This window comes from Schistocerca piceifrons, chromosome 6, assembly GCF_021461385.2.
Source record: "Schistocerca piceifrons isolate TAMUIC-IGC-003096 chromosome 6, iqSchPice1.1, whole genome shotgun sequence".
Classification (NCBI taxonomy): domain Eukaryota; kingdom Metazoa; phylum Arthropoda; class Insecta; order Orthoptera; family Acrididae; genus Schistocerca; species Schistocerca piceifrons.
Genome location: NC_060143.1, coordinates 214,117,785 through 214,140,775, shown reverse-complemented (window position 1 = coordinate 214,140,775; position 22,991 = coordinate 214,117,785). Strand labels below are relative to the sequence as shown.

The window sequence follows — 22,991 nt, the reverse complement described above, 5'->3', positions numbered from 1 at the left end:
AATAAGCGTTTTTTATCAGCGAACACTGTGTCTGGAGCAGAATGCCGAAAGGCTCAGTGGCGTGGGAACGGAAGAAATAATATCACTGGATATAAAGTGATCCTGAAGATAAATTCAGTACGACATATAGTGTCTACATGGATGATTCATATTACGAAACCATAATAATCAAAGATATTCAAAGTAAATTAACGCATGATGACAAATATTTCTGTTCACGTCACCTTAGTAGTTACCGAAAGGAATTATCAATTATAGGTGCAAACCACAAACCATTGAGAGAGAGAGAGAGAGAGAGAGAGAGAGAGAGAGAGAGAGAGAGAGAGAGGGAGAGAGCGCTTCAATAAATTTAAATAAAAAAGTAATTGTTCATTTAGTTAAACATACATTTGTAATGTGGCACCAGCGCACCGTTTAAAACTAACCGAAAGTCCTTATTTAATGCTAGAAGTGCAATAATTCGTATTTAAATAAGTAACAACATGTAATTAATTTTAATAAATATACCTCATACTTCTCCTCTCCATATACATGTGCAATTCACACTTATGGTGCTTGTAGAGGGTTCACCGAAATACTTTCGCACTTTTTGTCTACCGTTCCACTCTCCACGCGTAACAGCGCACGGGAAACAAATCAACACTTGAACTTTCCATGTGAGCTCTAATTTCTCTTACGTTATTACAATAATAATTTCTCACTTTCTAGGTGGTTGTCAACAAAATATTTTCGCATTCAGAGGAGAACGTTGAAGACTGAAATTTCATGATAAGATCTTGCCACAAAGAAAAACTCCTTTGTCATAAAGAGTGCCACCCCTACTCATATAGTCTATCATATCCATGACGCTCTCCCCCTGTTTCGCTATAATACAAAACGAGCTGTTCTTCTTTGAACTTTTTCGATGTTCTTTCAATTCAGACTGGTAAGGATCCTTTACTGTACGGTAGTACTTAAGCAGAGAACGAACAAACGTAGTGTATGCAGTCTCTTTAGTAAACCTGTTGCATCTTTTAAGCGTCGTTCCAATAAAACGCAGTCTTTGGTTTGCCTTGCCTCACAACATTGAATGCTCCAGTTTGAATGTTTGTAATTGTAATTCCTAGGTATTTAAAAGCCTTTACATTTGTGTGATTTATCGTCTCTAATAAAAGTTGTCAATCATAGTCATGGTTCATATATAAACGTAAAAGATTGAAAAGTGTATAAATGAATTCACTCAAACGCGGGAACTGGAAAAATACGTATAAGTTACATGATTGCAGATACTAGTTCCACGGGCCTGGAAAAAAAAGACTAGACGAAGAAACAATGGAACGTACTGGGGCAATCGGCTGTCAAAACCATCCGATTGTCCCATCACAAACAGAACAGAGAATCCCACCCTGTCTAGGCGACGTCACCCATACCCTAGCCAAGTTTCTGCTCGCACATTCTTCTCATCTGGGGACAGTACCAATGGCACTGTTGGACAGAAATAGTAGGAAAATACGTGTGCGTAACTGTCCCTTCTACCTACGTCAGGATTCGAAAGCAGAGACACTACATACCCATCACATAAAGCATCAATTGTCCTTGAGTTTCAGACGGTACTTTTGCAACCCCTTGACAGAGTTATACAAGTAGGCAGTAACGGGGATCGAACACAGTACCTAGGTGTTGCAGCAGCAGACACTTAGCCCCCCCCCCCCAACCATCCACAGAGTCGGGACAAGTGACGAATGCGCAGTGAATCAAAACGTCCAAAGTATTTTACAAAATACCTGTTTCCAAGGTCTTGGCACGTCACGAGTCAGACAAGAAACATGGAAAAAGACAGCGTATTATACTTCACCGCATCAGAGATCCAAACTACGGAGCTGATAGAATCTGGTCTCGTTCAGAGACCACAAGATGATTCTGGGGAAAACATGTTGTATACAAAATGAAATCTGCAGATTTCTTCGCACCACTATATGGTGTCTACGAGGCATCTAATTATCAGTTTGCCGACAAGTATTCCAGATTATCTGAGTATTATGTACCACAATGGAAATACTAGACCATGTTCCAGGTTATATGCAATTTTGCAACAACAAACTATACGGACTCAACGCTAATGCAAAGTGTACAGCCCCGCGACACAGTGAACTAATATGTAAACTACAGCCTGTGAGGACTGCTACCTGCAACATTGTGCTGCTCTTGTAATGTTTATTTCGCTTCTTATGTTATTTACAAAAAGTAAATTCGAAAATATTACTGTAATTCTACCGAAAATTCTCAATTTTACAGCAGAGTCTATATCCATTTTCCCATATTTCGTCGCTTTACACGCATTTTACATGAAGTCTTGTACGATGCTCCACGTTAAATTCACAAAAATTTGCGACAGATTCTGCCGGCCAGTGTGGCCGAGAGGTGCTAGGCGCTTCAGTCTGGAGCCGAGCGACCGCTACGTTCGCAGGTTCGAATCCTGCCTCGGGCATGGATGTGTGTGATGTCCTTAGGTTAGTTGGGTTTAAGTAGTTCTAAGTTCTAGGGGACTGATGACCTCAGATGTTAAGTCCCATAGTGCTCAGAGCCATTTGAATTTTTTGCGACAGAAAAACATACCGATTTTTATTTGAGGTTTTGAAAATATCAGTTTGTAAAGTTAAATTTTATCAAACAGTTAAGTAAACTATACCCGAACATAAAGCATTCGCTGCTACGCTGGTTATCTATGGAGAACACCAGATGCAGCTGTGTAGCATTGCGTCCATCATACCTTTGTCATGTTTACGTTTATACTGCGTTGCGTTCGTGGGTTAGTCCTTAGCAACGTACTTACGGAGCGTGGTGTCCTGCATTGCAATTAACACTGCGCGAAGCAATGCCGAGTATTTAATATACCGTTTCTCAAGAGAACTGATTACTTTTGCAGTGTAAATTACTTCAGGCTTTCAGAAACAAACGTGCAAATGAATCTTACCTGTATCTTAGTGAATACCTAAAACATCCAAAACGTCATTGTGCTTTGGAAAATAAAAATTTTGTTACTTATTTCCACTCTTACACAATTTTACCTATACTAGTAATTGGTAAACGACAATCGGTAAAGTTAATCATTTTTTTCAACTTTATTACTCTGGAAAGCAATGACGCACACTATATATTTACTACTCAACGGAAAGAACACACCAGTAACAGGTAATAACATAGAATTAAAATGATATTCACTCACGGGTAAACCATTGATCCAAAGCGAACTATTTTACCTCAGTGTAACGTCGATGTATTCGGTTTTTTAAACCATAAAAATGTTGATTACGCTAGCAATCTACGATCTGATTTAAGTTGCAGACTTACGGGTTACCTATGATGAATTGCTTGCCGACGGCTTTTTGCACAAATTATATTTTTTTCTTTCAGTGATACAACACTAGTTGTGAAACGTTTCCTGATAACTACTGTCTCTAATGATCTCGACATCAACGGGACGTTAATCTCCGACACTAACAACGATTAAAGTTATTTCCCCCGCTCGCAAAATGTTTCTAAAGACTCCACTATGTGCCAGATGGCGGCGCAGAAAAAACAGGCACCGCGATTATTTCCTTCATGCGTAGTTCTTCTTATATGGAACACTAATGGCTCACGTTGGCAGTTATGAAGGACATGCAGCCAATCACAGAGAGCGTAAATACTTTCTGTCGTTGTGAAAAAAATAAGGTTGCTAAGACATAAACCAGTTAATTATTCAGAACTTTTCTATGCCGTCAATATATTTGTTCTCACAGAAGACAAGTCTTACACTGAAAATTACATAATCTGAAGCGAAAAATGTGTCTTTTTTGTTATTCGTTATTACTGTGGTTTGAAGATAAAATACTGCGTCGAACTGATAGCGGAGTGATGAATGGTTGCGACTGCTCGTATTAAAACAAACGTATTAAAAATTTTGAAATTCTGCTGATATGTTTTCTTTACTTTGATGGTGGCCTGTCTCCAACATTATCCATCATCTGTACAGATGACTTACCCAGAGCTTGCAAACAATGTATCACCTACGGCATGAAGATCAACAGAGAGAAAATTATTTCTCTGCTGTACGCAGGGAATCAGATAATAACGCAAGAAAATGAAGATAACATTCAAAGATCTGTTGTCCGGCTTGTTGGCTCCTAAATATATCACGAAAATCTCCACTAATAAAACACAGATTATTGCGTTTAAGGGAAAATCGTCTGTGAGATCCAAAATCCTAGTAAATATTGTAATACAGGACCAGGCAACCCACTTTCAGTATATCGGCTGTGACACAGGACGAAATTTGGAAGATGAAGTAACATTTAACGTAATATGTGAGAGAATGAGAAATACGATACAGTTAGTGAAAGAGACATGCGCGGTGTTTTGCGACATTATGGCAGTACAATCTATACCATGTGGATCTGAAGGTGGGTCCCCACACAAAAGGATACGAACGGGATCCAGGCTGCGGAAATGAGATTTCTCGATGTTAAAGCTTTCACCAGAGATGATAGCTTTAGACATGAAGACATTAGTACTAAATTACGGGTTTATTCAATTCACAAGAAGACAGAAAGAGATTCGGGGGAGGGGTGGGGGAGGGGGGGGAGTGAGGAACATGTAGATATGATGTAAGTAGATTCCAAAACAAATGCTTCTAGATCTGCATCTAGCCACCATCAAGATTCGGGGGGGGGGGGGGAGGGGGGGGGGGGAGGGGGAGGAACATAGGAACATGTAGATAGGATGTAAATAGATTCCAAACCAAATACTTCTACATCTGCATCCATCCACAATCAAGCCACCATGTCGGAGGGTACACTACACCGCTATTAGTGATTTCCTTCCCTGCCCCATTCGCAGACAGAGCAAGTGAAAAACGACTGTCTATATCTCTCCGTATGGGAACTTATTTTTCGTATCTTATCTTTCTGGCCCTTAGACGAAATGTGTGTTGGCGGCAGTAGAATCGTTCTGCAGTCAACTTCAAATGCTCGTTCTGTAAAATTTCTCCGTGGTGTTCCTCGAAAAGAACGTTGCCTTGCTTCCAGGGAATCCCATTTGAGTCCCCGAAGAAGTTCCGCAACTCTTGCTTGTTGTTCTGACCTACCGGTAATTAATCTAGCAGCCCCCTGTGAATCGCTTCGATGTTGTTTTTTTTTTAACGCGATCTGGTGCGGATCCCAGACACTCGAGCAGTACTCAAGAATAGGTCGCACTAACGTCCTACATGCGTTCTCCTTACAGATGAACAACACTTCCCTAATTCCCTACCGAAGTCGACTATTCGCCTTTTCTAGCACAATCCTCACATCGTCGGTCCAAAAAAATGGTTCAAATGGGTCTGAGCACTATGGGACTTAACATCTGAGTTCATCAGTCCCCTAGACACAGAACTATTTAAACCTAACTAACCTAAGTACATCACACACATCCATGCCCGAGGCAGGATTCGAACCTGCGACCGTAGCAGCAGCGCGGTTCCGGACTGAGGCGCCTAGAATCGTTCAGCCACAGAGGCCGGCGCATCGTCGGTCCATTTCATATCGCTTTGCATCGTTGGGCCCAGATATTTAACAGACATGACAGTGTCAAGCAGTACACTACTAATGCTGTATCGGAACATTATAGGTTTTCTTTTCCTCCGCAACCGCATTGCCTTACATTTTTCTACATTTAGAGCCAGCTGCTACACATCACACCAACTGGTAATGTTGTTCAAGTCATGCTTGACTACAAACCTAGAGCGACAAGACAGGTGAAGACCACAGAGGAGATGACTGGATCTCGTTGACTGGAACAGGTGAATTTACCTAATCCATGAAGGCCGAAGGAGGAGAAGACAAAGAAGAACAAGAACGATAAAAATCAGCTCTTGCTGAACGGGCCAGAGTTTTTTTTTTTTTTTTTGTGGGAAGAGACCAGACTGCGAGGTCATCGGTCTCGGGCCAGAGTAATTCCGTGTACGACAACTGGAGAGATTTTTTTTTTTTTACTCTATTTTCGTTTCTCGCTCCTGTTCTGATTTCTGTCGCGTTCGCTCAACGGGAAATTGAGAGCCTGCAGGTCGTCATTACGCACTGGAATAATCGCTTCGAAATACAGCGGAGGGCCGGTAGGTGGAGCAGATGTGGGGACACGCCTCGGAACGCCGTTAGATCCGAAAATCGCGCTGCTCCAGCACACAGGAAGCGGCTCGGCCCCATTGGACGACTGGAGCGGAGAAACGCGGAACTGGAGAAGCCGGCGACAGCGGCGACGCGGGCCCACGCGACCGCTGGGACGCCTTAATTGCGAAACATAACGGTGGCCCGCTCGCCTAATAGCTGCCGATTCGCCGGCTTAATAATATGTGACCGGCGGGGGGATTTAATCAGCGGCCGGACCATGCGCGCCGACCCTGCTCGACAGACCGCGGTAAGGGGTGAGGTGGGGAGGGGGCGGAAGAGAAGGGAAGGGTCAATTTTAATATCGATAGCAGCATTCCTTCAGCTGCTGTCCGAGGAACCGCAAGGCAAGACGGGCCGGGACGAGGAACGGAGTACGAAAGCCTGCTCGGCACTAATAAGGCCTGCCCGACACCGCCAAATTACGCGGACAGTCGACTCGCTAAACACCCCTTCGCGCGACGGGCGCCTAGGTTGCTGCGATCAGAAGATGGCGATGCCCAAGAATGCGAAGACAGTGTTTGAGCGCGATGGACTCGCTAAATGCGTCACTGCTTCACGCGACGAGCGAGCCTAGATTGCTGCAATCAGGAGATGGTGATGCCAAAGTACGTGGACACAGTGTGTGCACACAACAGATCCGCTACACGTGTCGCTGCTTTGCGCGACGAGCGAGCCTGGATTGCAACGACCACCAGGTGGTGATGGCACATTATATGGACACAGTGTGTGCAACCGGTGGACTCGCTAAACGTGTCGCTGATTCATGCAATGAGCGAGCCTCGGTTGCGGTGATCAGATGGTGATGCCCCATTCCGCAGACACAGTATGTGTCTAAACGCGTTGCTGTTTCGCTCGGCGAGCAAGCCAAGGTTGCAATGATCAGCATATGGAGACACCATATTGTGCAGACACAGTGTGTGTGCGCGATGGACTAGCTAAATGCATCGCTACTTTGTGCGATGAGCGTGTCTAGGTTGCAGTGATCACAGATGGTGATGCCATAACGCGTACACAGTGTGTGCACGCGGTGGACTCACGAAACGGGTCGCTGCTTTGTGCGACGAGTGAGGCTGGGTTGCAGTGAGCAGAAGATGGTGATACATTATGCAGACACAGCATGAGGGCATGGTAGACTTGCTAAGTGAACTGCTGTTTCGCACCGTGAGGGGCCTAGATGCTGATGCCATATTATGCAGACACAATGTGTGCGCGACGGATTCGCTAAATGCGTCGCTGCTTCGCTCGACGCGCGAGCCTATGCTGCAGTGATCCAAAGATGGCGATGCTACGTTAGAAGGACACAGTGCACGCCCGTTGTGGACTCACTAAACACGTCTGTGCTTTACGCTCTGAGCAAGCTTACGTCGCTGCGACCAGAAGATGACGACGTCAAATTACGCCGACAAAGTGTGTGCTCGCGGTGGATTCGCTAGACACGTCACTAGTTCACGCGACGAGCGAAGCTAGGTTGCGGCGATCAAAAGACGGCAATGCCAGTGCCACACATACCCTCTCCCAATGATGAATGTCCCGACTCTCCAGCCTAATTAACGCTCCCTTCATCCATACTCGGAGATTTTGTGGAGCCGCGCGAAATCTTACTCTCGGCCATGGTCAAACGCCACACAGTTTTTGATATCTGCGGCGCCTGATAAATTACGCGACGTACGCCATCTGATCAAAAGTATCCGGACACTTGTTAGTGGATGGTAATACGGGGTGCGTCCACATTTCACTTTTGCTAGGGACATCTTTCAGTGAGCTGTCCGAATGTGTGTGAAGCAATGGCAGCCCATTCTTCCTCAAGAGCCGAAACTACAAAAGGTTGGATGCCGGAGCGAAATCGATGTTCTGCCTCATCACAAAGGTGTTCCGCTGGGTTCATGTCGGAACTCTGGACAGGCCAGTCCATTTCGAGAATGTTTCTGTCCACAAACCATTGGCTCAAGATTATGATGATGATGATGACGATGATAACGTTGGTTTGTGGGGCGTTCAACACCGAGGTCATCAGCGCCTGTACAAGTTCCCAATCTTTCCAGTTCCAATCTCGCCACTTCCCGAACGATGATGAGGACAACACAAACACATAGTCCCCAGGAGGTGAAAATCCCGGAGCTGCGGACCATTGGCTCAAGGCTGAAGCTTTATGACGCGGTGCATTAAGAAGCTGAGACAAACAATCATCATCTTTGAACTGTTCATCTACTGTACGCTTCCAGAATGAGATTTTCACTCTGCAGCGGAGTGTGCGCTGATATGAAAATTCCTGGCAGATAAAACTGTGTGCCGGACCGAGACTCGAACTCGAGACCTTTGCCTTCCGCGGACAAGTGCTCTACCAACTGAGCTACCCAAGCACGACTCACGCCCCGTCCTCACAGCTTTACTTCTGCCAGTACCTCGTCTCCTACCTTCCAAACATCACAGAAGCTCTCCTGCGGGGCGTGAGTCGTGCTTGGGTAGCTCAGGGAGGAGCACTTGGTCGCGAAAGGCAAAGGTCCCGAGTTCGAGTCTTGGTCTGGCATACAGTTTTAATATACGGGAAAGTTTCGCATCAGCAAATAATCAGCTGCAGAGTGAAAATTTGATTTTACTCGGAAGCCTTTATTGGCGGGTCCGGTTTGATTAGCTATACTTCCACAACATTAAAACAAGTCTTAAATAGCGTAAGTTTAAAAAGGCATTTGCCATCTGCTTTTAACCACGAGGCTCCAAAGTCAAAACTAGCGCACCTTAACTGTCTAACTACTTTCACGAAGTCTTCAATCTACATCCAGTGCATGTTACTGTGACAAATTGTTATAAACAGTAACTACCATAAAATGCCTGAGAGAAACTATCCCGACTAACCTTAAGTGGAATGACAAGATAAAACAATTAGTAGGAAAAACAATGATAGACAGAGATTCGTAGGATGAATCTGAGCCGGCCGAAGTGGCCGTGCGGTTAAAGGCGCTGCAGTCTGGAACCGCGAGACCGCTACGGTCGCAGGTTCGAATCCTGCCTCGGGCTTGGATGTTTGTGATGTCCTTAGGTTAGTTAGGTTTAACTAGTTCTAAGTTCTAGGGGACTAATGACCTCAGCAGTTGAGTCCCACAGTGCTCAGAGCCATTTGAACCATTTGATGAATCTGAAGGAAGCTGGGCAGAACTTATCAGACTACCGTTGGCGAGGAACATGCCAAGGGTTTGGCTACATTGGTGATTAAGATGCCTAAAAGCTTTTATAAAACTGAGACATTACTGTGAGCTCTATTAGTCGGTCGCAGACCGTCATGGCCTGAGGAACCCTTGTTCAACGGGATCTGATGCGTAATGGTATTGGCAGTTCCGAGTTCCGTAGACAGAGTTCATACTTGGAGCAAGCGTGCGTGATTTTATGACTGCAGCTGTGCTGTAGTAAAGGTGGCTCGGCAATTGTTACTCTCTAAATCGAGAAAGAAGTCGCTTATAAAGTACTCGTATGTGGATCAAGAGTAGCGCCGGCATGTGGTGTATACTATGGTACACGTTATGTGCAAAGAGATGTTTACTACTAGGTCTACAACTTTGCTTCCACCGTTTTTCTCGAAGTTCGGGGCTTTATTGTGAAAAACTTCCAAAAAAATTATGATTCATAGTATTGCCCATCGGCGGCCACTACATTATCCCATTTTTCGTATAGCAAACGAATCCCGGCGGAAGAACTGGGCGTCTTTTTTGGGTATCCATGAATCGATTCAATTTTGCACTTGCTCATATGATCGGAAGTGCTGGTCAGCCAGACTGTATGCCACTGATCGAAAAAGGTGGTAGTCAGAGAGGGCAACGTATGGAGAATACGGCGGGAGGGATAGGACTTCTCATTTCAACGTTTCCATGCATATTTTGACGGGTTTTACGGCATGAGGTCGAGCACTGACCTGCTGCAAAATTACCTTTACGCGTCTATCGCTGTATTGTGACCGTTTGTGTGGGGGCTCGAACGCATCAGTTGCTTTCGATAATGATGTTCTGTGAGTGTCATCATCTGTTTCAGTAGCTACGAAAACGTTCTGCCTTCCATCGCCATGCCGGTCTTCAACATCGAAATCACCTTCTTAAGGCGCTGAAAACATTCTCTGCACGTTCTTCCACTAATAGTTCCCTCACCATTGGTCTTGCCCTGAATTTTAAGAGCCACAGCCGCAGATTTCTTCATGTTAAAGCAGAAAATTAAAACTTCCCGCAAATGGCGAGAAATGAGTACGTAAGTTGACGTACTTAATCGAGAATAACCTTATGATGCAATGACAAATCGACTAATATTTTTATGGCATTATGTTTACAGATGCCTAAGCTTATTGTATTGCGGCTATGACCAACCACCCGAACCCCACTTGCCGCTACTGCCTTCTATTGCAAAACGGCGGAAGCAAAGTTGCAGACCTAACAGAGGAAACCAATACCATGTGCATTAAGAGTATATAGATCAACAAATGATTGCTTGAACAAGACACAAAAACGAATACCACTGAAGATGCATAAAATAAATTGGGGGAATACGTCTGGTGCTCCAGAACAACGTTTCAGTTGCAAAAGACGGAAGTTTTATTATCTTTGTCATGACAGATGACTCAAGTTAGCGGCTGAGGAAAATGAGTGCAAATATTAACATTATAATGTCTGAAAAACTGTGGCACGCCGTTGTACGCATCTGAATCAGATCGAAAAGGAACATACGGATAACAATGGCTAAAAGAAGGGACAAGATGAGAGCAGGTATCAGGGAATAAGTTCCATAGTTCTAGAAGGATCAGTAGAGAGCGAGAAATAGAGAAAGATATTGGAATATATCCAATGAATAGCTGAAGATGATGAGTGTATGATGTCTGAAATTAAGAGGTTGATGTTTTATTCGGCGGCAGTATTATGTTAGATCAAAAGAGCTAATAATTAGCCTGAGAAGCTGCTGATCGAAGAGACGGACTTGAATTAGGTAATCAAAGTGGAAACAAACCTTACTGTCTTGGTGGCAGGTGAAGTGTTCGATTTTGGTGTGACATTCCACCTTTTATACCTTTGAACTGCTATTCCGACTTCGTTCTTTATTGAGGATCTGAGAACGTTTCAGTCAGCCAGTTAGAGTATAAACAGAGACTGTTTGCGTCGCACGTTTCCAGTCCAGCAGCCCTATCTTGAAATTTACACTCCTGGAAATTGAAATAAGAACACCGTGAATTCATTGTCCCAGGAAGGGGAAACTTTATTGACACATTCCTGGGGTCAGATACATCACATGATCACACTGACAGAACCACAGGCACATAGACACAGGCAACAGAGCATGCACAATGTCGGCACTAGTACAGTGTATATCCACCTTTCGCAGCAATGCAGGCTGCTATTCTCCCATGGAGACGATCGTAGAGATGCTGGATGTAGTCCTGTGGAACGGCTTGCCATGCCATTTCCACCTGGCGCCTCAGTTGGACCAGCGTTCGTGCTGGAGGTGCAGACCGCGTGAGACGACGCTTCATCCAGTCCCAAACATGCTCAATGGGGGACAGATCCGGAGATCTTGCTGGCCAGGGTAGTTAACTTACACCTTCTAGAGCACGTTGGGTGGCACGGGATACATGCGGACGTGCATTGTCCTGTTGGAACAGCAAGTTCCCTTGCCGGTCTAGGAATGGTAGAACGATGGGTTCGATGACGGTTTGGATGTACCGTGCACTATTCAGTGTCCCCTCGACGATCACCAGTGGTGTACGGCCAGTGTAGGAGATCGCTCCCCACACCATGATGCCGGGTGTTGGCCCTGTGTGCCTCGGTCGTATGCAGTCCTGATTGTGGCGCTCACCTGCACGGCGCCAAACACGCATACGACCATCATTGGCACCAAGGCAGAAGCGACTCTCATCGCTGAAGACGACACGCCTCCATTCGTCCCTCCATTCACGCCTGTCGCGACACCACTGGAAGCGGGCTGCACGATGTTGAGGCGTGAGCGGAAGACGGCCTAACGGTGTGCGGGACCGTAGCCCAGCTTCATGGAGACGGTTGCGAATGGTCCTCGCCAATACCCCAGGAGCAACAGTGTCCCTAATTTGCTGGGAAGTGGCGGTGCGGTCCCCTACGGCACTGCGTAGGATCCTACGGTCTTGGCGTGCATCCGTGCGTCGCTGCGGTCCGGTCCCAGGTCGACGGGCACGTGCACCTTCCGCCGACCACTGGCGACAACATCGATGTACTGTGGAGACCTCACGCCCCACGTGTTGAGCAATTCGGCGGTACGTCCACCCGGCCTCCCGCATGCCCACTATACGCCCTCGCTCAAAGTCCGTCAACTGCACATACGGTTCACGTCCACGCTGTCGCGGCATGCTACCAGTGTTAAAGACTGCGATGGAGCTCCGTATGCCACGGCAAACTGGCTGACACTGACGGCGGCGGTGCACAAATGCTGCGCAGCTAGCGCCATTCGACGGCCAACACCGCGGTTCCTGGTGTGTCCGCTGTGCCGTGCGTGTGATCATTGCTTGTACAGCCCTCTCGCAGTGTCCGGAGCAAGTATGGTGGGTCTGACACACCGGTGTCAATGTGTTCTTTTTTCCATTTCCAGGAGTGTATGTATGTATTCGGACTGCTACAGTACTGTTATCATCTGTGTCAGAGTTGGGTGTCCTTTACCTTTGTCTCGCGACTTGGCGAGGCTGGCGATTCTTAGCACTAATATGGCTGTGCAGTGACTCGGTCTTGGCCTGACCGATTAACAGTCCCTTCGCCGGCAGAGGTGCAATTACTTAGATCGCTGGGAGGAAAGACTCTGAATTTTAATGGATCTGCTGACAGATTTATGGTTCTGCTTACTGTAAACTGAAAGCGTATACTTCTCGCTAACTGGTATCCGAACTTCAGTACTAAGCATTTTTTTTAGGTGTGGTTATGGACTTTTGCCAATAATATATATACAAGTGAAATAATAACTGGTCGCAGTGTCGACTGTTACTGGGAATAGTAAGCCCTCTTTCTGGCAGTGTGACCGAAACATTTACTTTTGCAGCTCAGTGGAGCATTGCACGTGTGGGCTATAGAAGAATGTCGAAAATTAGGTGGACATAAAATGAGAAATTATGTTCTTTGAAGAATCAAAGAGGGAAGAATTATTTGAAAAATACACAGAGTGATATAGAAGTCAGGGAATAACACTGTGCAGAGAGCTGTGGAGGGTGAAAACTATAGCTGTCAGAGTTGGTTACGGAGGTGCATACTTGCCGACAGTTAATATTTTACGTCATTACAGATTTTCTTTTGCCTCTGTACTTATTTAAAAGCACTGCTGATCCAGGATAACAGATCTGTACTGTCTGCGTCTTGCACAGCGGCTTGCTACCAGAAGGTGCTCGCTACACAGTGGAGGTGAACACATCGTGACATCACCCTAGCCCTAAGTGTCGACAGATGCTTTGTGATGGCGTAAGTCACACAGGAAACGGCTTAAGACACTACTGATGTTATTTCGAAAGTCGTCTGGCATTTATGTTGCATAATAAGCAGCACAAACCGGCACTCGTTCAAGTGAGTTTCCAGTGGCAGAGGATCGCGGGTTTTAGTACTGACTTCGGAATTGGTGTGCATATAAAGTGCTTGTCATTCTGTGTTGCCGTTCCTCTGCGTTTATACGCAATGCTGGCTAAATAAACCTAATAGTCACGCCATCTTCCTGTTCAACATAGCCAACAAAAGTAATGAGTATCGGTGAGAAACGACATGATACTGAAAGTGCACTGCATTCATATTAACACGAAGGTTTCAGTTCAGGTAAAGCGGCTACTCTCATCGTCAGCATTACTGAAACGGCTGTGAGTAAACAAGTCACATTTTAAGCAATTTCCTTGAAGCAGACGCTCCTAGCGAAACTGTTATCCCATTTAGTAAGGGAGAATGCCATTATTCTTGAACAGCATTTACGCATTCATCGCCTTACATGGAAGTGAAAGTCAACTAAATATGCAATCTTAACAACACTGCAGCGTGATAGGTGCAGAACTTCCGATTATTTCCAACGAAATAAGACCATTTCGCTAATGGGATTGAAAGGAGTCTACTGGGGCACATTTGTATGTCGTGCCCGAATATAATTTTATAAACGACGTATATCTTCGATAGGCTTTATATTGTTGACTATGTAAGACCGCAGACCCTGGTTTGATATTATTATAGTGTTGGAGTAAGAAAGCGCTTGGCGCACAGTTGTAGGTAGCTATCTGTGAGGGAAAGACGATGGAGAAGGCAATTTTTGTGGTGTGCTGTGTGAAGCCACCAAGTGTTAGAATAATTTTAGGTACGTCAATATTGTTGAACTTGGAAGCAGAAGTCTGCATGCAAGCAAGATAAAGATGTTAAATAATTATAATTTTTGTTTTCGCTAACGCGTTAGTATAGATGAGTTGGCTGATAATTTGTTATTATTGAGTAACACCAGAGCGTACTTGAACTGATTTGATAAAAAGGCTAGTTAGATATTTCACTTTGGTATTGCTTCAAAGATTTATTAACAGAGCTATACGTAATCTGATGATTTGCATTTATGTTGGATTAGTGAAGTTAGACAATACTTGCTGTTTAAATCTCATTGTTTGTGAATCAACCATAAGTAATGTAACTTCAGTTGTCTGATGTTTCTGAAAAGAAAAACTTAACTTGCAACATAATCTTGCAACAAAAAAAAAAAAGTGTTAGTAATTCACCATAATCAGTACCGCCTCCCTGTCCAGGTCATATTTCTTAAAAAATTTGGATTTTCTTAAATGTTATCGTCTATCAGCCAAAAGAATTTCATGTGCATTTCAAGTATTATGGCAAGCTTTGCACACTGCTGAGCCAGTAGCCAGGATATTTTTGTTTTTCATGAGAGGCCAGAATACATCGCGTTACTCCGTCGCTTATTAGAGGTAAGACAGTTTAATTTATTTGTTATCTGCGCAGGGGCCAAAGCTATTAGTTTTGAACAGGGCCTGATGATTCTGTGCCTAAGGGGCTGACTGTATTCTGTAGTGACTGTATTGGGAGTTGCATTGCCCAATCAATTCGTTTAAAGATTTTGTTAGCAATAAGACAGAATAAGCACACCACTTGCACTTACAACACGCTACACTATAATGCGAGTTCAGTACTCATTCCACAGATCAGACATTCATTCAACGTAATCAGAAAGTTATTTCATTTTTAAAAGAATGTTACAGGATTAATGAAAATCCTAGGCGGGAATTACTGGACCCGGATTTGGGATCCTACACCTGCCATACAGCCAAGGGAAATCGTGGGGGAACTTTGCTTGGAAGATTACAACTACCTTTTATTTTAGTGAAGGTACGAAGCAGTTCGCGCAGGAAAATTACAAATTTAGTTATGCGTTTTGTGTCTCGTTTTATTGTGGTCCCAATACTTGAAAACAATAATTTCATTCTTAATAAGATCTGATATAAAAAGTTACGTTTGCTTTCTTACGACCTTCGTGCTTCCCGCTTCTTATGTTTAACTGTGGGTGGTAGTTGGTGGTAGCGATGTGTAAGTTTTAAATGCCGTGCGTTTGTTTTGTTATCGTTGAATACGTACCAAAAGGAGGCACAGGATAAGCTCTTGGGGTCGATACGTAGGAACGTGCATAGCTCAGCAGCAAAGGGCGTTTTCTGGAGAAAGGGGAGGGGTATTTCATGCAACATCAGTATCAGGAACTTTAACACTTTCTTATGTCGACCAAATGAAACTATACGTTTCCAGAGACATTTTCAACTCTCAAACATCTATGATGTATAGACCGCTTCAGTCTGCATACATATCTTGTTATGTCTTCACTCCATGAAGATGCGGGGTGAACTGGGATTAAATGGAGAACACTGTGGTACGATTGGTGTACGGAAGCACCCCATTAATTATTTTGCTCATTCTACAAATGCCCGGCATGTAAATTTCTTCTGCCAAATGGATTCTTATTCTGCGTCCCGACAGTGCGCTACTCCACCTCCAGAAATTAGCAACCACGGAGACTCGAATCAGAAATCTCGAGTGTGAAAGTCGTCTCGTTAGCGGTGACTGTCATAACTCGTGTAGGGTGTATAGCGGTTGGGACATGCCTAACGGTAGTTCCTTCTGTCTCATAGGTGAAAGGAATTCCACTTGAGCGCCCGCAGACTGTTGGCCGGAGATGACTCTAGTGTATGCTCTCACGTTGTAAAACTCCGAATAACGAGTAGCAGCCGTGTTGGAGGACTTAGGAGAGCGCATGCGGAATTTAGCTGTACGCCATGTGTCTGCAATACTGATGCAATCATCTTCAAGAAAAAAAAAACAGAACACATTGAACAGCTGGAGGTAGGTCGTTCATATTTACAGGACCTGTAAATTAGTTTGTTGTGCAGAAATAATTAGCATTTGAACCATGTAGACCCGCGGGTTCAAGGTAAACATCTATATCGCGGTGCAAAACCACCTACCGGCAAAACGTGCCTGCGGTTCTTGTTGTCGCGGTAAACCGAGGGATAATGGATCAGTGTGACTTGAGCAGACGGACTGGATGCCTCGCAGACGTTTGCGAGCAGAGTACCGTCAAATCAGTGAGTTTGAAGGAGGACTCATTACTGACATGATAGAATGTGATGCAACCATCCGGGAAACTGCTGCTCGTGTGGAACGAAGTGTTTCGGCAATGTAATGAGTGTGTGCGAAATGGTTCACGAAAGGCCGTAGAACAGCACGAGATGCGTGAGGTCGCAAGACCGATCTGCCAGATATGGTGAACGGCAGTCTTAGACCATTTACTAATGACGCTTTTCTGAACTTTGAAATTTCCTCGTTCAGCGACTTTAGGAAGGATTCAGAATTCCTGTCGCTGACTGGCACCTTGTTTTCAGTGAGGATAAATGTAAGTTAATGCGGATGTTCGAATGCAGTGTCAATGGTATGAAGCTTGACTCAACCACGTCGGTTCTCTTCACTGTGGCTAATCAATGCGTGTCGAGGTAAATTTATTTTCTAAGATTGTTACATTGACGAGAAATGGCAATGAAATGAGTTTTACATTTAATAGATGGCGGCAAGAACGAGAAACGATATTTCTTCCGACTGATGCAATCTTATGATAAACGTCGTTTTCGGATGAAGTTTAAATTGACACCAACTTGTGACCATTTTATTCGCAAGTTAAATATGTTAATGAATACTACTTGTTTTACTTTCCAGTAACGCACCGGTGTCCTGTACTAGCTTCTGTGCACAGGTAATTGCAAATAAGCTTTTGCCTGCAGTCTGTCAGTGAGCTTCTGTGGGTACATTTTATTCTCTTCATTACGACAGAAAGTTACTGGCACAAGAACATAATCGTAGCTACTAACTTATAACTGATGGAAATGTATGGTGAGAAAATTTTTATACGTCTATGAGACCTATTTTATTATGAAATTTATACGGCGTCTGCCTGTCGCACTGTAGGTATATCTGACCTTCACTTTGAACTTTCTAACCCGGCCATCATGCTGCTTCTCATCGATTTCAAATGAGGAGACAACATGGTTCTTAGAAGAAGGAAAGCAACTGAGAGGTGAAACAGACTGACAGACAAGGAAATTCGCACTTCACAAATCCACTATGGAAAAGCTATCAGGATAACTTACACTGTGTGAAAACAATGCAACAAGCCATGTGGCCAATATTCTTTTACAAACTTTTCACAGATGATGAACCTCAACATTCCCTTTGTGACATATCGTGGTGAAAATATCTTCACGCAGAAGCCAGGGGAAAGCCGTACATCCACAAACATGGTTTGCCACTTTCTGTTTCAGGTGTTATAAAACCAACTTTCGGGTACATAGCCAACCCTGAACGGCAAAAAATGTGTACTTGGAAAAATACAGAATACAAATGAGAGCTACAATCGCGTTATTTGGATGCATCGTTCAAAAACAGTATTGGTGTCCTCAGTTGATGTGAATTACATACTCGTACATGTGATGACTGTCTAGCGTTCAATAATGAAAATGTAGGGTAGGATTAAGTGCCTGCAGAGGCTAGGCTTCTGTCCAGGTGCATTCACACCGAAGATACTCAGAAGTATCGGTGAGGCGATGTAAAAGTTGGCTAGGCAAAGGAGGCAGGGGAAGAGATTACTCCAGGAAGACGAGGAAGATAACAAAACTTATGGATATGCACAGCATTAGTCACTAGACGTATAGTAATTTTGTCAAAAATTTAAATAGAAACTTTGAAGGCGAATTGTTGTAAACGGACTTTTTGGGGTTACAGTGTACCTTTTCTCAGGAACTATAAAAGCTAACATTCTGAAATTTAGCGTAGCTATTGAGACTTACGTATTGAACAATGCTGAGCAACAATTTCCGTTACTTTTATCTCAGAAAAGTTTTCCTTTAAGATTTGAGTAAAATACACAAAACTGAAAAAATTAATTTCAAAGCAACTATGATCTTAACAAAAAACTGTTCCACATGTTTTGTAGCCTCTTACGCAGGTGTAAACTGTGAAATTCCAGTTCTATTGCTTGATTAGTTTACGAGAAAAGGTACATTACAGAAACAATGGTGATTAAAGAATTCAGATCCTTTTAAAATGTATGTCGATGCTCATTTTCAAACAAAAATTGCACAAAATATGAAGCACTGTGTTGTACGTAACAGTCTCTCAAGTTTTACTAAAGTGGTGCCCAAAATTAAAGCAACAAACCGCTCTTTCTCCGTCCTATGTCTAAATAACGATATAATCATACAAACTGTCAACAAATGCCCAGACGATGGTGTTATGCACGGAAGAAGGCATTCCGGTTAATGGACAACCGCGTCATCCATGACGTCAGGGCACCTATCAAACGGGGTAGCGTTTTCCGGATAGTCTCACATCCACAGTCGCTGTGTATGCAGCCACAGACCGTAAGAATGGAAACAGGATAGTTGCAACCTTATGTGGCCCGATGGCTTAAAGTGAACCGTTTTGTTGTTTCTCGAATCTAGCGACAGTTTATACAGACCGAAGCTGTATCCAAAAGACCAGGACAGGACGGACCACGTGTGACGTCAGAAAGAGTGGACCGTTATTTGGCTGTAAGGGCACGGCTGTGCCGCCTTAGGACTGCACGGCAACTGGCATTTGACCTCGCAGCATCTTCTGGACATGTTGTATCGAGACAAATGGTGTACGGGAGGCTTCGGCAGAGTCTGCTTTACTGTCGGAGACTTGCTGTAAGTGTACCTCTGACGCGTCTCTCAGAAGGGAACGTCTAGAGTGGAGTCCCCAACATGCCGCCTGGGCGGTTGAACAATGGCCCAATGCTTTTCTCACAGACGAGTCCGGATTAGGACTGGAGAATGATTCTCGGCGGATTCGCACGGATCCAACATTGTGGAAGGGGCCCTACATCGAGGAGGATCCCTAGTGGGGTGGACAGGGATTATGTTGAGCACATGAGCTCCTCTTTATGAAATTGTACCGCTGAATCGGCATGGTTTCCCGCAGTCAGGTATCGTGAATAGATCTTCGAATGTGCGGTTGTTGCGAGGTAGCGCGAGCACAGACTTATTATTGATGGACGTTAATGATCGACCTGATACAGTACACATGGTTGATGTTTCCTTGGAAACGGATAATACTGCGTGCATGGCATGGTCTCCTCGCTCTCCCGTCTTGAATCCCATGCATAGCACCTGGGCTGCAGTAGGGAGACGGGTTGCATGACGTCAGCTTCCACCAATCACTCTCCAAGACTTGTGAGCAGCTCTGCAGGAAGAATGGGAGTTATTGGCTCAACATGAGACTGATGACATCTTTCAGTCCTGTGCTGCTGCCAGAGGTGGTTACACCCTATACTGAACACATTAACCAGTTGTCGAAATGTATGCGCAAACCCGTTAAGTTCGAAAAAAAAAAAAAAACGATGAAGATTTTTGTCTACCGTTACGCATGTTGCAGTTGTTTAAGTCTGTATTCTTTACATTATTTATAGTTTACTGTACTGTTTATACTGTTTTGTGGCAAAATAAACGCTACCTTGCAGAATTTCCGTTTGTTGCTTTAATTTTCGACACCAATGTATTTCAACTGTAATATTTTGGGAGATATATACACTACTGGCCTTTAAAATTGCTACACGATGAAGATGATGTGCTACAGACGCGAAATTTAACCGACAGAAAGAATATGCTGTGATGTGCAAATGATTAGCTTTTCAGAGCACTCACACAAAGTTGGCGCGGGTGGCGACACCTACAACGTGCTGACATGATGAAAGTTTCGAATCGATTTCTCATACACAAACAGCAGTTGACCGGCGTTGCCTGGTGAAACGTTGTTGTGATGCTTCGTGTAAGGAGGAGAAATGCGTACCATCACGTTTCCGTCTTTGATAAAGGTCGGATTGTAGCCTATCACGAGTGCGGTTTATCGTATCGCGACACTGCTGCTCGCTTTGGTCGAGATCCAATGACTGTTAGCAGAATATGGAATCGGTGGGTTCAGGAGGGTAATACGGAACACCGTGCTGGATCCCAACGGCCTCATATCACTAGCAGTCGAGATGACAGGCATCTTATCCGCATGGCTGTTACGGATCGTGCAGCCACGTCTCGATCCCTGAGCCAACGGATGGGAACGTTTGCAAGACAACAACCACCTGCACGAACAGTTCGACGACGTTTGCAGCAGCATGGACTATCAGCTCGGAGACCATGGCTGCGGTTACCCTTGACGCTGCATCACAGACAGGAGCGCCTGCGATGGTGTACTCAACGACGAACCTGGGTGCGGGAATGGCAAAACGTCATTTTTTCGGATGAATCCAGGTTTTGTTTACAGTATCATGATGGTCGCATCCGTATTTGGCGACATCGCGGTGAACGCACATTGGAAGCGTGTATTCCTAATCGCCATACAGGCGTATAACCCGGCGTGATGGTATTGGATGCCATTGGTTATACACGTCTCGGTCACCTCTTGTTCGCATTGACGGCACTTTGAACAGTGGACGTTACATATCAGATGTGTTACGACCCGTGGCTCTACCCATCATTCGATCCCTGCGAACCCTACATTTCAGCAGGATAATGCTCGACCACATGTTGCACGTTCTACCCTGGCTAGCACTTTCTCCAGATCTCTCGCCAACTGAAACCGTCTGGTCAATGGTGGCCGAGCAACTGGCTCGTCTCAATACGCCAGTCACTACTCTTGATGGACTGTGGTATCGTGTTGAAGCTGCACAGGCAGCTGTACCTGTACACGCCATCCAAGCTCTGTTTGATTCAATGCCCACGCGTATCACGGCCTTTATTACGGCCAGAGGTGGTTGTTCTGGGTACTGATTTCTCAGGATCTATGCACCCGAATTGCGTGAAAATGTAATCACACGTCAATTCTAGTATAATATATTTGTCCAATGAATACCCGTTTATCTTCTGCATTTCTTCTTGGTGTAGCAATTTTAATGGCCAGTTGTGTATGTTTAAGTATAAGAATGCAATTTGCCCAACGACTGTCCTTAAGGAGACAGGACTGGGAGTGACATTGCAGTGCTAGGGCGCCCGGCCACTCACCACGTGCAGGGCGTCGGCGTCGGAGCGTCGCAGGGCGTCGTGCGCTCCGCGCTGGCCCGCGGACACGGCGGCGGCGGTCAGCTGGTTGTAGTGGTGCGCCTGGTGCAGCGAGCTGAGCGTCTGCGAGTAGGGGTCCGCCGCCGCGGCCGCCGCCACCGAGTTGAGGTAGTCCAGCTGGCCCGCGCCGCTGCCCGCGCCGCCCGCGCCGCCTCCACCTGCCGAGCAACAGCACCGTCACCACCACCTCTTCCTCCTCAGAATGAGATTTTCACTCTGCAGCGGAGTGTGCGCTGATATGAAACTTCCTGGTAGATTAAAACTGTGTGCCGGACCGAGACTCGAACTCGGGACGTTTGCATTTCGCGGGCAAGTGCTCTACCATCTGAGCTACCCAACCACGACTCGCGACCCGTCCTCACACCTCAAAATTCTGCCAGTACCTCGTCTCCTATTTCCAGACTTCACAGAAGCTCTCGTGCGGACCTGCAAGATTCGCAGGAGAGCTTCTGTAAAATTTGGAAGGTAGGAGACGAGGTACTGGCAGGATTTCAAGCTGTGAGGACAGGTCGAGAGTCGTGGTTGGGTAGCTCAGATGGTAGAGCACTTGCCCGCGAAACGCAAAGGTCCCGAGTTCGAGTCTCGGTCCGGCACACAGTTTTAATCTGCCAGGAAGTTTTCTCCTCCTCAGATCGCTGACGGAGGAAAACACTCCTGAGCGTAAAACAGCTTGACTCTAAAATAATTGAAAAGCCACGATCGCTTCTATCGTTTAATAGATGACCGGTTTCAGCACTCTGAAGGTGCCATCATCAGATCTGAAACGTGGATTAACATTTATTCACGTTTCAGATCTGATGATAGCACCTTCAGAGTGCTGAAACTGGCCACCTAATAAACGATTGAAGCGATCGTGGCTTTTCAATTATTTTAAAAACACAGTGATCGCCCCACGACACACCGTGTGTTCACTGCAAAACAGCTTGACTCATTCGTACACGACAACTAACTTGCAACCATTAGGTGGAGATGAACAGTTTTAATGAAAGTAAATTCATCAACAATAATAAAAGAAGTCTTCTTTTGCTACTGCCTTTATCCCGTATTGTGCGCAGGGTCGGCAGGATTAAGTACGGAATTGGCATGGTTAATCTTAAGGGGTGGCCAGATGCCCTTCCTGCCGCCACCCCATACCCTCCGGGATGGAACTAATGTACCCCAGCTGTTTGCGTCTAGTGTAAATCGTGAAAGAGTGTGAATGTGTTTCAAAT

The 22,991-nt window shown here is 45.1% G+C and overlaps 1 protein-coding gene across 1 annotated transcript in view; it reads right to left on the bottom strand.

Moving 5' to 3' along the window:
• Positions 1–21,857, bottom strand: part of LOC124802697 (transcription factor AP-2-beta) — a 345,309-nt gene extending 323,452 nt beyond the window's left edge. Inside the window, exon 1 of the mRNA XM_047263639.1 lies at positions 21,724–21,857. The gene's annotated coding sequence lies outside the window, so the exon portion shown is untranslated. The remainder of the gene's footprint in view (positions 1–21,723) is intronic.
• Positions 21,858–22,991: the final 1,134 nt, after the last annotated feature.